Raw genomic sequence first — 13,172 nt, forward strand, 5'->3', positions numbered from 1 at the left:
TAGCAAGCCAGTGTTTTATGGAGATACCAAGAACCTAGACAATGAAAACCTTTACAGATGCACCTGCAGGGATGGCAATAAAGAGGACAATTAAATCAATTGTTTTGGACACTAAAAACTAAGCACTTGATGCAGTGCGACAGGAAATGGAGGTACGAAAGTAAACTCACACGTAAGCTGTTAGACGTAGCATATAAAATAGTAAAACAGAAATAGAGGCGTGTAATGCAGCCTGTGAGGTCAAAGACTTGTAGTTCAGGTGTGTAGACTTGTAGGACAGTTCCAGGAAGATCATAAATGGCCAGTGATAGGATCAGTATCACAGTGTAGCACATATTGGCACGTTAGTGGTATATTAGGGATTGAATAAGTTTAAATGTATACCCAATCCAGTCCATGCCAGTTGAAAGAAATTGGGGAGGGGGGAGGGTAAACTGCAGTTACAGTATAACATCATTTATTTCTGGGGTACTATTTCTGCCCATATAACAATAAGGACTTATTATAATTATTCTAGAGTTGCTAGGTATTTTACCAATCTCATTCTCTTAAGTAGCACTTCTTCCCTTAAGTTTACTCTTTCAAACTTAAATTTTACACAGAAGCCCCTTGAACTCTTGTTAAAGGATTTATTAATTACCGTATTACAGTATTAATAAATGTATACCCCCCTTCATTTTCATTCATTTTACTTTTGTTACTACATCACATTTCACTGCCATATCTACATACTTTTGTTTTTTGGACCCTGGACAGCTGCTGGCCCTTAGATTTGAGGCTATTTGTGTCTTTCATGACAAGAAATGTTGGAAAGACAAGTCACATGCTGCGCGCGCGCATGCGCACACACATACAGAGTGGTAGACAGTTGGAACAAGTTAGGTGAGAAGGTGGTGGAGGCCAAGACTGTCAGTAGTTTCAAAGCGTTATATGACAAAGAGTGTTGGGAAGACAGGACACCACGAGCGTAGCTCTCATCCTGTAACTACACTTGGGTAATTACATACATACATACATATATGATCAAAAGAGAGGTGGAAACTTAGTACCCAAATGAGCTACAGAGACATTTGAAAGAGTTTCAGTGTCGGAGTAGATAACAAATGGAATGCACTAGGAAGTGATGTGGTGGAGGCTGATTCCATACACAGTTTCAAATGTAGGTATGATAGAGCCCAGTAGGCTCAGGAATCTGTACACCAGTTGATTGATGGTTGAGAGGCAGGACCAAAAAGACAAAGCTCAACCCTGCAAACACAACTAGACGAGTACAACTAGGTGAGTACACTCACGTGCACACATTGACAGAAAAACTAGGAATGGGGAAGGAGTGGCTGTGCTGGTGAAAGAACACCTGAAGGTAAGAGAGTTAATAATTGAAAACACTCGAGATGTTGACATAATGTCATTACAGGTCTGGAATCAGAGTGATAAGATGATAATTGTAAAGATAATTGTAATTGTAAAAATAAATCCCAATTGTTGGGACTGGGGAACTTCATCTTTAAGGCAATAGAGTGGGAGTCCAATGAGGCCAGAACGGAGGACATTTGAACACAGATTTGTAAACCTCATTTTGGAAACTTTCATATATCAACACATCAAGCAGGCCAAAAGAATGAGGGAAGGGGATGTTCTGTCAGTACTGGATCTAATATTCACCAGGAAAGAAGAAGAGGTATTTGACATTCAATACCTTCCTCCATTGGGAAAGAGTGATCATGTCCTGTTGTACATTAAATATGCTTTTCAATATAATCTAGTAGAGAGTGGGGACATTGAAACAGTTGATAAACTCAATGGGGAACTAGGAAAATTTTTTAATCGGAATAATTGGACAGACTTGTTGTTAGGCAAGGAAGTAAATGAGATGTATGCCAAATTTTGCGAAATATACAATGAAGGCACACAAACATTCATATACCAAAACAGATGCAGACCTAGGAAACAGGGTTGGTTCAACAGAAATTGCGAGAGGGCTAGAGATCAAAAGACATTTTTAAGTATGGAATCATTATAGGAAGAAGCCAAACCCCCAAACATACCATCATTACAAAGATGCAAGAAACAACTACACGGCAGTGAGGAGAGAGGCAGAAAGAAATTTTTGAAAAAGGTATGGTGGACAAAATATAAAACAGAACCAGGCCTCTTCTATAAATTCATAAACAACAAATTGCAGGTAAAGGATAATATTCAGAGGTTGAAAATGAGAAACAGATTCATGGAAAATGAAAAGGAAATGTGTGGAAACATTAAACGAAAAGTTCCAAAGTGTGTTTGTGCAAAATGAAGTCTTCAGGGAACCAGACACAATAAGAATTCCAGAGAACATAGAGCTCATAAAGGTATCTACAGTCGAAGTGGAAAAAATGCTCAAGGAGCTAAGCAAGAACAAAGCAGTTGGTCTAGACTGAGTTTCACCATGGGTTCTGAGAGAATGTGCACCTGAGCTCAGCATTCCACTCCAACTGATTTTTCAGGCATCCCTGTGTACAGGCATTGTAGCTGATGTGTGGAAAAAGGCTGACATAGTTCCAATCTACAAAAGTGGCAGCAGGGAAGTCTCCCTCAATTATAGACCTGTATCATTGACAAGTGTAATACTCAAAATATTGGAAAAAATAATTAAAACTAAATGGGATAGAACACCTGGAGAGAAATGATATATCAAACAGACAGTATGGTTTGGTTTTCGGTCTGGAAGATCCTGTGTCTCAAATTTATTCGGTTTCTATGATAGAGCCACAGAGATTTAATAGGAAAGAGAGGGTTGGGTTGACTGCATCTATCTGGCCCTTAAAAAGGCTTTCAACAGAGTTTCACATGAGAGGTTGTTCTGGAAACTGGAAAATATTGGAGGGGTGACAGGTAAGCTTCTAACATGGATGAAAAATTGTCTAATTGATAGAAAAATGAGGGCCGTAATCAGAGGTAATGTATCGGACTAGAGAAATGTCACAAGTGGAATACTACAGGGTTTAGTTCTTGCACTAGTGATATTCATTGTCTACATAAATGATCTGCCAGATGGAATACAGAATTATATGAACATGTTTGCTGATAATGCTAAGATGTAGGAAGGATAAGAAACTTAGATGATTGTCATGCCCTTCAAGATGACCTAGACAAAATAAATATATAGAGCACCACTTGGCAAATGGAATTTAATGTGAACAAATGCCATATTATGGAATGTGGAATAGGAGAACATAGACCCCACACAACCTATAAATTATGTGAGAAATCTTTAAAGAATTCTGATAAAGATATCTTGGGGTGGTTCTAGATAGTAAACACTCACCTGAGGACCACATAAAGAAAGTTGTGTGAGGAGTCTATGCTACGCTTTCTAACTTCGGAATTGCTTTTAAATACATGGATGACGAAATACTAAAGAAATTGTTCATGACTTTTGTTTGGCCAAAGCTAGAATACACAATGGTTGTGTGGTGCCCATATCTTAAGAAGCACATCAACAAACTGGAAAATGTGCAAAGACATGCAACAAAGTGGTTCCCAGAACTGAGGGGTAAGAGGTACGAGGAAAGGTTAGAGGCATTAAATATGCCAAAACTAGAAGACAGAAAAAAAAAGAGGTGATATGATCACTACATACAAAATAGTAACAGGAATTGATAAAATTGATAGGGAAGATTTCCCGAGACCTGGAATTTCAAGAACAAGAAGTCGTATATTTAAACTAACTAAATAAAGATGCCGAAGAAATGTAAGAAAAGTCACTTTCGCAAACAGTGATAGATGGTTGGAACACGTTAGGTGAGAAGGAGGTGGAGGTCAAAACTGTCAGTAGTTTCAAAGCATTATATGACAGAGTGCTGGGTAAATGGGACACCACAAGCATAGCTCTCATCCTGTAACTACACTTAGGTAATTTACACACACATACATACACACATACACAGTATCTCTATATCTATCCCTATATCTATATATGTATCTAAATAATAATACAGAAATAATAATAATAGACATGTTTCGAGTGAAAAGTCATAAATGTGAATTTCAGGTATTGGGAAATTTTATGAAGAAAGCAAGTGATTTTCAGTTTCATAAATAACCTATGAATTTATTTTTTATATAAAAAGCTTTAATTTTGCTAATTATCCGAAATCGGATGTTCCTTCATAGCTTACTTTGTCAGGTGCCCGACACTCTCGACGTGTCATTTGTCAGGCTTTTGATGTCATATTTCTCCATTTCATATTTTGTCAAATCTTAAACCCACTTCCTTTTTTGTGCACTTTTGTCTGCTTTTTTTTTTATTCTTTGTTTTGTAATGCATGGTTTTGAAGTGCCCCGTCATGCAGTGCACATCTATGTTCTGTATAAGTTATAGCCAAGCTAGTGTTGTTGTTGCTGTAATTAACATAAGCATAAAAGGAACTGCAGAATGCCTATTGGCCCATATTAGGCAGCTCCTCTTTATATCCACCTAAACTCCAGTCATATATATATGTATATGTGTGTGTAATTACCTAAGTGTAGTTTACAGGATGAGAGCTACGCTCGTGGTGTCCAGTCTCCCCAGCACTCTTTGTCATATAACGCTTTGAAATTACTGACGGTTTTGGCCTCCACCACCTTCTCACCTAACTTGTTCCAACCGTCTACCACTCAGTTTACAAAAGTGAAATTCTTATATTCCTCTGGCCGCTTTGTTTGACCTGAATCTATGACCTCTTGTTCTTGAAGTTCCGGGTCTCGGGATTTCTTCCCTATCAACTTTATCGATTCCTATTATTATTTTGTACGTAGTGATCATATCGCTTCTTTTTCTTCTATCTTCTAGTTTTTGCATATTTAATGCCTCTACTTCTCCTCGTAGCTCTTGTCCTTCAGTTCTGGGAGCCACTTAGTGGCATGTCATTGTACCTTTCCCAGTTTGTTGATGTGTTTCTTAAGATATGGGCACCATACAACTGCTGCATATTCCAGTTTTGGTCTAAGAAAAGTTGTGAACAATTTCTTTAGTATTTCTCCATCCATGTATTTAAAAGCAATTCTGAAGTTAGAAGGTGTAGCATAGGCTCCTCGCACAATGTTCTTAATGTGGTCCTCAGGTGAGTTTTCTATTTAGAACCACCCCTAGATCCCTTTCTTTGTCAGAATTCTTTAAAGATTTCTCACATAATTTATAGGTTGTGTGGGGGGTCTATGTTCTCCAATTCCACATTCCATAACATGGCATTTATTCACATTAAATTCCATTTGCCAAGTGTTGCTCATATACTTACTTTGTCCAGGTCTTCTTGAAGGGCATGACAATCATCTATAATTGTCTATGCTATGTCTATGCTTGTCAAAATGCTATGACAATCATAGCATTTTGCCCAAAACGCTACGCGTACTAGTGGCTTTAGGTATTGTATGTACTATCTCTATCTTTAAATCCATCATTATGTATGTAACTCGATGGATGTACAAGAATAAAGTACCTGAATAAAGAATCTGAAATCTGAATCTGAATCTAGGTTTCTTATCTTCCCTATTATCTTAGCATCATCAGCAAACATGTTCATATAATTCTGTATTCCAACTGGTAGATCATTTATGTAGACTATGAACATTACTGGTGCAAGATCTGAACCCTGTGGTACTCCACTCGTGACATTCCTGCAATCCGATACATTGGCTCTGATTACGGCCCTCATTTTTCTGTCGGTTAGGAAATTTTTCATCCATGTTAGCTTATCTGTCGCCCTCTCCAATATGTTCCAGTTTCCAGAACAAGCTCTTATGTGGAACTCTGTCGAAAGTCTTTTTTAGGTTCAGATAGATGCAGTCAACCCAACCATCTCTTTCCTGTAAAATCTCTGTGGCTCGATCATAGAAACTGAGTAAGTTCATTACACAGGATCTTCCAGATCGAAAACCATACTGTCTGTCTGTCTGATATTATATAGTTTTTCTCCATGTGTTCTACCCATTTAGTTTTAATTATTTTTTCCAATATTTTGACTATTATACTTGTCAATGATATAGGTCTATAATTGAGGGGGGTCTTCCCTGCTGCCATTTTTGTTGATTGGAACTATGTTAGCCTTTTTCCACACATCAGCTACAACTCCTGTACACAGGGATGCCTGAAAAATCAGTTGAAGTGGAATGCTGAGCTCAGGTGCACATTCTCTCGGAACTCATGGTGAAACTCCATCTGGACCAACTACTTCGTTCTTACTTAGCTCCTTGGGCATTTTTTCCCACTTTGTCTCTAGACCTTTCTTTGTCTCTATGTGCTCTATGTTGTTCTCTGGAATTCTTATTGTCTGGTTCCCTGAAAATTTCATTTTGTACAAACACACTTTGGAACTTTTCATTTAATGTTTCACACATTTCCTTTTCATTTTCCATGAATCTATTTCACATTTTCAACCTCTGAATATTATCCTTTACCTGCAATTTGTTGTTTATGAATTTATAGAATAGACCTGGTTCTGTTTTACATTTGTCTGCAATCCCTTTTACAAAATTTTTCTACATCTCTCCTCACTGCCGTATAGTTGTTTCTCGCATTTTTGTATCGCTGGTATGTTTGGGGGTTTAGCCTCTTCCTGTATTGATTCCATTTTTGTGTCTTGGTCTCTGGCCCTCTCGCAATTTCTTTTGAACCAATCCTGTTTTCTAGTTCTGCATCTCGGCTTTGGTATAAATTTTGTTGTGCCTTTATCATATATTTCACAAAACTTGACATGCATCTCATTTACTACCTTGCCTAGCAACAAGTCTGTCTAATTATACTCGCTAAAAAATGTTCTAAGGTCGCCGTAATGTCCTCTCCTAAAGTCAGGTTTTTCAACTGCTTCAACCTCCTTATTTTCTTCAGATTATAATGCATTGCATACTTTATTCCCAAACAGACATGGTCACTTTTACCCAAGGGAGGAAGGTACTGAATGTCAAATATCTCTTCCTCCTTCCTGGTAAATATCAAATCTAGCATGAAAGGAACATCCCCTTGATGACCAGACCACACACTAGAAATTGAAGGGACGACGACGTTTCGGTCCGTCCTGGACCATTCTCAAGTCGATTGTGATGAGGACAGGTAGGGACAGGCATTAAATAGGCAAGAGAGAGCTGAGGAGGAAAGTCAGGTGTAGGGGATAGTAGTAATGAGAACTGCAGCAGGCCTATTGGCCCATACGAGGCAGCTCCTATTATAACCACCGAAGGAGATAGTAATAGGAATAAGAAGAGGATAGCAAGGGAGCGTAGAAGACAATGAACAGAAAAAGGGAGAAGAGAGAAAGAAAGGGAAAGAGAAAGAAAGAAATGGAAGGGGGAAAGCTTATGTTAAGTCACGTTTGTTAGAAAGATTAGAGCATTTGAGTATATACTGTGAAAGGGAAGAGTCCACAGCAACAAAGCCAGGACTCAAGTTCATGTTGGGTACATTGCCTATTTAATGCCTGTCCCTACCTGTCCTATCTTGAGGTTATCTTGAGATGATTTCGGGGCTTTAGTGTCCCCGCGGCCCGGTCCTCGACCAGGCCTCCACCCCCAGGAAGCAGCCCGTGACAGCTGACTAACACCCAGGTACCTATTTTACTGCTAGGTAACAGGGGCATAGGGTGAAAGAAACTCTGCCCATTGTTTCTCGCCGGCGCCTGGGATCGAACCCAGGACCACAGGATCACAAATCCAGCGTGCTGTCCGCTCGGCCGACCGGCTCCAATTGTCCTCATCACAATCGACTTGAGAATGGTCCAGGACGGACCGAAACGTCGTCGTCCCTTCAATTTCTAGTGTGTGGTCTGGTCAACATACTTCAGCCACGTTATTGTGACTCATCACCTGCGAACATCCCCTTCCTTCATCCTCTTAGCTTGTTTAACATGTTGATACAAGAATGTTTCCAGGATGAGGTCTACAAATCTACAGGTCCAAAAGTCCTCTGTTCTAGCTTCATATGCATCACAGTCTATGGATTTCAAGTTGAAGTCGCCAACTATCAACAGTCTTGATCTATCTTTATACGCTCTTGCTATAATCTCTCTCATTATTGTTATAAGACCCTCTTGTTTACTATCTAGCTCCTCCTTTGTCCATGTGTTGCTTGGCGGTGGACTATATGCATTTATGATATTTGGTTTATCATCCTCATGGCAGATCTCTAGTGCTATTACGTCAACTTCTCGTGGATTGGCAATCATTATTTCAGTCACCTTTAGCTATTGTCACCAGCACAGCAACGCCACCGCCTTTCCTAATTTTTCTATCCCGTCTCCAAATTGAATAGCCTTTTGGGAATATGACCTCATTTGAAATAACATCTTCAAGTTTTGTCTCCGTGAGTGCAACAATGTCTGGTGTCTGCAGCTGTATTACATCACTTAACTCCAGTATCTTCGATCTCACTCCATCTACATTGGTGTATACAATTTTCAGGAACATGTTCCCCCCTCTCCTTATTTTTCACTACCCCTCTCTCTAGCAATTTTGTTGGTCTGCCTTTTTTGTACCATTTTACTGGCCTGCCTACCCCTACAATTTCACTTTGTAGAAAAAATAATTGATTTCTTCTTCAAAGTCAGGGATTTCTTCTTCATTTCTGCTCTCATTTAGACGTTTTGCCTCTACGAGGTTTAGTTTCAGCTTCTCTCTGTCTTCTCTTGAATGATCTTGTCTTAACGACCACACTTTCCCATCTTCATCACTGTAATTTTCTGGCATTCCTTAGTACTTCTTCCATCTGTTTGGCACCGTTTAGGGTGATCCTCAAAAGTCTATCTTTCCCTTTTACGTACCTGCCTATTCTCCTGTAGTCGCACACATTCTATATGGTAGTAAGACCTTGTACGAGGCCAACAATTTTATCTACTACTTTAGTTTGTTCTACAGCTTTTTCTGACCTAGATGTTATCTCCTTTTCTTTGCAACTAAAAATTATCAGGGACTTTCTCCGATCATCTGTGTTTTGTGTCCACAAAGTGTGTCCACAAAGTTGTTCATCATTGAAACATGTATTATTATTTGTAAAGGTGGGTACATTAGTTGATCACTTCTTGATTGTCATACCCTATGATGCACAATGTTGCAGATATGCTGTATTTTGGCCACTTGTTTCATGTGTAGTATGTAAATAAATTTGTTGTCTTGTTTTGTATGTGCTATGTGTAGTTAGTCATCGTTTAAATTTATACTGTGATTTAAAAATTATATTTGTGTTGATGATCAATGTTTATTGCTTACTAATTTAAAATTATTACATCTTTCATCCGTTCATTAATGTAATAGTGAAATTATTACATTATTAAATCCAGTATCTTTTGAAACTCGGTATTGCATGCAAAGTCAGGGATTCCATGGTGGTACACTGTTTAATATGTCAATTTAGTTTGTTTGCTACAAAAATCAACTTGAAACATTTCAGTGTCTTTATTCTAATTGTCCTTGTTTTGGAAATTTGTGTTTTTATCCAGAAAGTTTTTCCATTAATACATGAAGATTGTCGGAACTGATTCTCTGTATCTGTCTGTTTCACTGCTAGAGGTTAAGGTTGGAAGGAGAGTAGCAACATTTATCTTTCATAATCCTTTTGCATTATTCTGCTCTTATTTCTTTCCATTTTTTATGTTTGTCTGAACTGGTCAAACACCAAAATTCGTTAATGTCTCACTCGCCTTGCACACACCATTACTTTGCTGTCTCGCCTTGCATGCACCATCACTGTACTGTCTCGCTCACCTTGCATGCACCATCACTTTACCGTCTCGCTCACCTTGCACGCACCATCACTGTACTGTCTCGCTCACCTTGCACCATCCTTACATTTTCTTTGCACCATCTTACATTTAGATCCTTACATTTTCTTTGCCCACTGTTAAACTCACTCATTCTTATTTAAAGCCAACTTAGATTGCAGATAACAGACCCAATCTTAAAGTATTTCTGAACTTTAGGTTAGTATGAATGAATAAATGCATATGGTGTAAATAGGTCGAAAGAAATGAAATGAAATACAAAAATGTAAAGAAGACTGTGGACGAGATCACTGCGAGGTGGTACAGTACTGCCGACCTAACAGTAATAATGTTTTCTGTGGTACGAGATCTAACTCTAGGGCTCTAATCTCATTGCATTTATTTCAGCACACATTCTGAAATAACTGTATAGTTCTGGAACTTTTCCAGACTTTTAATATTATATACTTTCTAATAATTTGAATTTATGCTGTTGTCAATTGTGGGTGGTTTTCCTGCAAAAAAAAATTACAGATCACTTGTTGTTGCATGCTTACATGGTACAGAAATAATATTTCAACAGATTTTAGTGTAAAACCATAAATATAAAAAAAATTCTACTTGCATTGACCACACTTCCTTATAGACTGCCGGATGTAACTCCTCAAAATTTAAGACTGAAAATTTTTTCAGTTTCTTTTCCATCAGAACTTATCTTCATGAACTTTAAATTTGTTTATTTCTTTTTTGGTGTCGCATCATACTCCACAGCTAACCTTGTTCAATTTTTTAGATCAATACTGTGTAGCTTTTCTGTGGGGAGCCCCTCTGGTTCCCTGGAGCTATCAGACTGATATATGCAATATTAGTCTGGGGCATCAGTCAATTGGAGTTCAGCCTACTGGGGACCACGAGCCAGAACCTGGCCCCTCTCAGAGAGGCACAGGGAGCAATGGCCTATGGTAACCCCCATGTGATTGGGAGCATTCCATGTCTGCCATCGACCAGGGTTAGGCACCCAGAAAGGAAGGCATAACAAAACAGACCCCACTTGGTAAGATAATGCAACCGAAGACCAAACAGAGGAAGAACTCCCCCAACCCAAAGAAACAAGCAAACATCATACACCGCCACCACATCGCTTGTCCGCGCAGCCCTCCTCTCCCCTCCCATCCCCTCCCCTACCCGGGAGGGGGAGGAGGAGGAGGGAGCCCAGAACCCCCAGTTCCTGCTACTCACACCTCCAGTTTGCAGGCTGATGCGCTCTTTGGGCGGTCGTTGACTCTGGCCTTGATTTCTTGGCAGTATTTGTCTTAGTGGTGTATCCTGCTGTTTGTGGTGTGGTGGCCAGGTGAAATTAGAGTACTTGGGCTGCATGCCCTTAGGGCTGCCTTCCCTGAGTGCCCTGTCAGTACTACCTTTGGGCTCTAGGGTTACCTTTCATAGGACCTTTGGGGACTTCACTTCCATAGGGGGGTCTTGGTGCTCTGCATTTACCCTGCCCTTGGGTCCAGTTGGGGTTTTCTCACCCTTTGTTTGGCCTTGGGTAGGAAGTGTTGTTGCTGGTTGGGGCGCAAGGTGCTGTGCAGCTTGTCTACCAATGTGGCAGTCTGTTTCCTGTTCCTTCAGGTGACATACTTTTGCGGGGGTTTTCATTTATTTTTATTTTTCTTGCCAGGAGGGGGTCTGTCTTGTTTGGTTGATAATCCACCTAGGGTATATTGGTGACTCTCCTCTAGGCCCATGTGCTTGTACATGTTGCAGGGATTCAGTTTTTTAGCTCATTCCCCGTTGTTAGCTTTTGGGCTAACAGACTTAGCAGTACCTTTTAGTAGTACTGTAGTTTCAACCAGAATAGAGGTGTGCTTTGGGATGCTTACCTTTCTGGGTGTCTGACCCGGTCACTGGTAGACATAGAATGCTCCAAATCACACGTGCATTTCTATAGGCCATTGCTCCTCATTATTCTCTGAGGGGGCCAGGTTCTGCCTTATGGTCCCTGGTAGGCCTTAAAACTCCATTCACACTGATTAATGCCAAAGTCTAATATATCCATATCAACCTGGATAAGCTCCGGGGAGCCTCCTGGTCTCAACCAGAAAATGGCGTTTCATTACATCCAGCGCTGGTTTTTTGACATACTATACATATAAATATGGACAGAACCATACGCAGTTGGTGTTATGGGTGTGGGGAGGGAAAGAGGGAGGGCGGTCAGTCGGTCCGTCCGTTCGTCTGTCCGTCCTGTAATACCCTCCATTCGGTATGCAAGAGGTTCACTTAGTCCTTGAGAAGTTTTTACACACCCAATTGTAGTACATTCCCATTGTTTGCCATGCATCTTGACTAGTACCTTATGGAATAATCTCTCTTTAGTTGTGATGCTTTTTCCTATCATGTGGAAACTGGTAAATTTTGTAGCCCGCATGATTCTTGCCTCTTTTGTGTAGCCAGTTCAGTATTAGTTCCCAGCTCTTTGTGCCTTATGTGCCAACTCTGTTCTGTTACCCTGATCTGTTCCTCGCACAGAAAATGAGTTGCCAGTTATGCAGGAAGTCTTCCAGCTTTCTGCCAATTTGTGCTTTTCTTGTATACTTGACTAGGTATGCTGGTTGTGTGTTAAGCACTGTGTAACTTTCAAAAATTTCTTGTCGTTCTCTTAAGTGCTTTACTTTACATGTTTTACTTTTTCAATATTGCCCCCATTCTTAGTCCAATGAAGCCCACCCGGTCTTTTGATACTGTCCTGTTCTTTCTCTACCTCATTACCCTTTTTCTGATTGAACCCATAATACTTAATTTTTATTGACTAACAGTGTGGGGAGTAACTTGCATGATGAGTATACTGTTGATGCTTGATCTGCAAGTTTGCAGCACACAAGTGTGTATTAATGTCCAAATTCATATTGTACAAATGCATATTTGGCTGTGTATGAATTGGCTAGAAATATGATTGCAAATTTTTTAAGTGTTATAAGGCAGGTTCAGTTAGATAAGAGTTTTTGTGGTTGGTGCAGTTGTTGTTTTTGTGCATTGTGTATCTTTCCACCATTATGTTCACTCTCCACACTTTCCCCTCGGCACTTGCCTCTCTTTCCTGTTGTGCAGGTGGAGTGACACCATAATCTTTTCCTTGCAACTCCTGATAACCATTTTGTTTTCCCATACTTTATGATTACATTCATATATAATTATTCCTCCCAAGCATCCAGCACCTTCTCTAAGTTATATACAGTATACAGTAATTTAGTATACACAAAAACAGGTGTTTTATTTAAATTTTTACATGGTTTGAATCTTTTATCTCTGCAATCTATTTTTCCTAAATAATAAGTTCACTTCATGTGAAGTCACTCTGCACAAGGTTTTCCATGAACCCAACCCTTGTGCAGATTGTGTATTGACTGTACATGAAACATTCCATTGAGCAGACTCACTTGATTGAACCCCCCCCCCCTTTCCAAT

At 39.6% G+C, this 13,172-nt stretch overlaps 1 protein-coding gene across 1 annotated transcript in view; it reads left to right on the top strand.

Annotated features, from left to right (window-relative positions):
* The window catches only part of LOC123764692 (microtubule-associated serine/threonine (MAST) protein kinase dop), a 421,441-nt gene that overhangs the window by 377,945 nt on the left and 30,324 nt on the right, over positions 1-13,172 (top strand).

This window comes from Procambarus clarkii, chromosome 48 (assembly GCF_040958095.1).
Source record: "Procambarus clarkii isolate CNS0578487 chromosome 48, FALCON_Pclarkii_2.0, whole genome shotgun sequence".
Taxonomy (NCBI): Eukaryota; Metazoa; Arthropoda; class Malacostraca; order Decapoda; family Cambaridae; genus Procambarus; species Procambarus clarkii.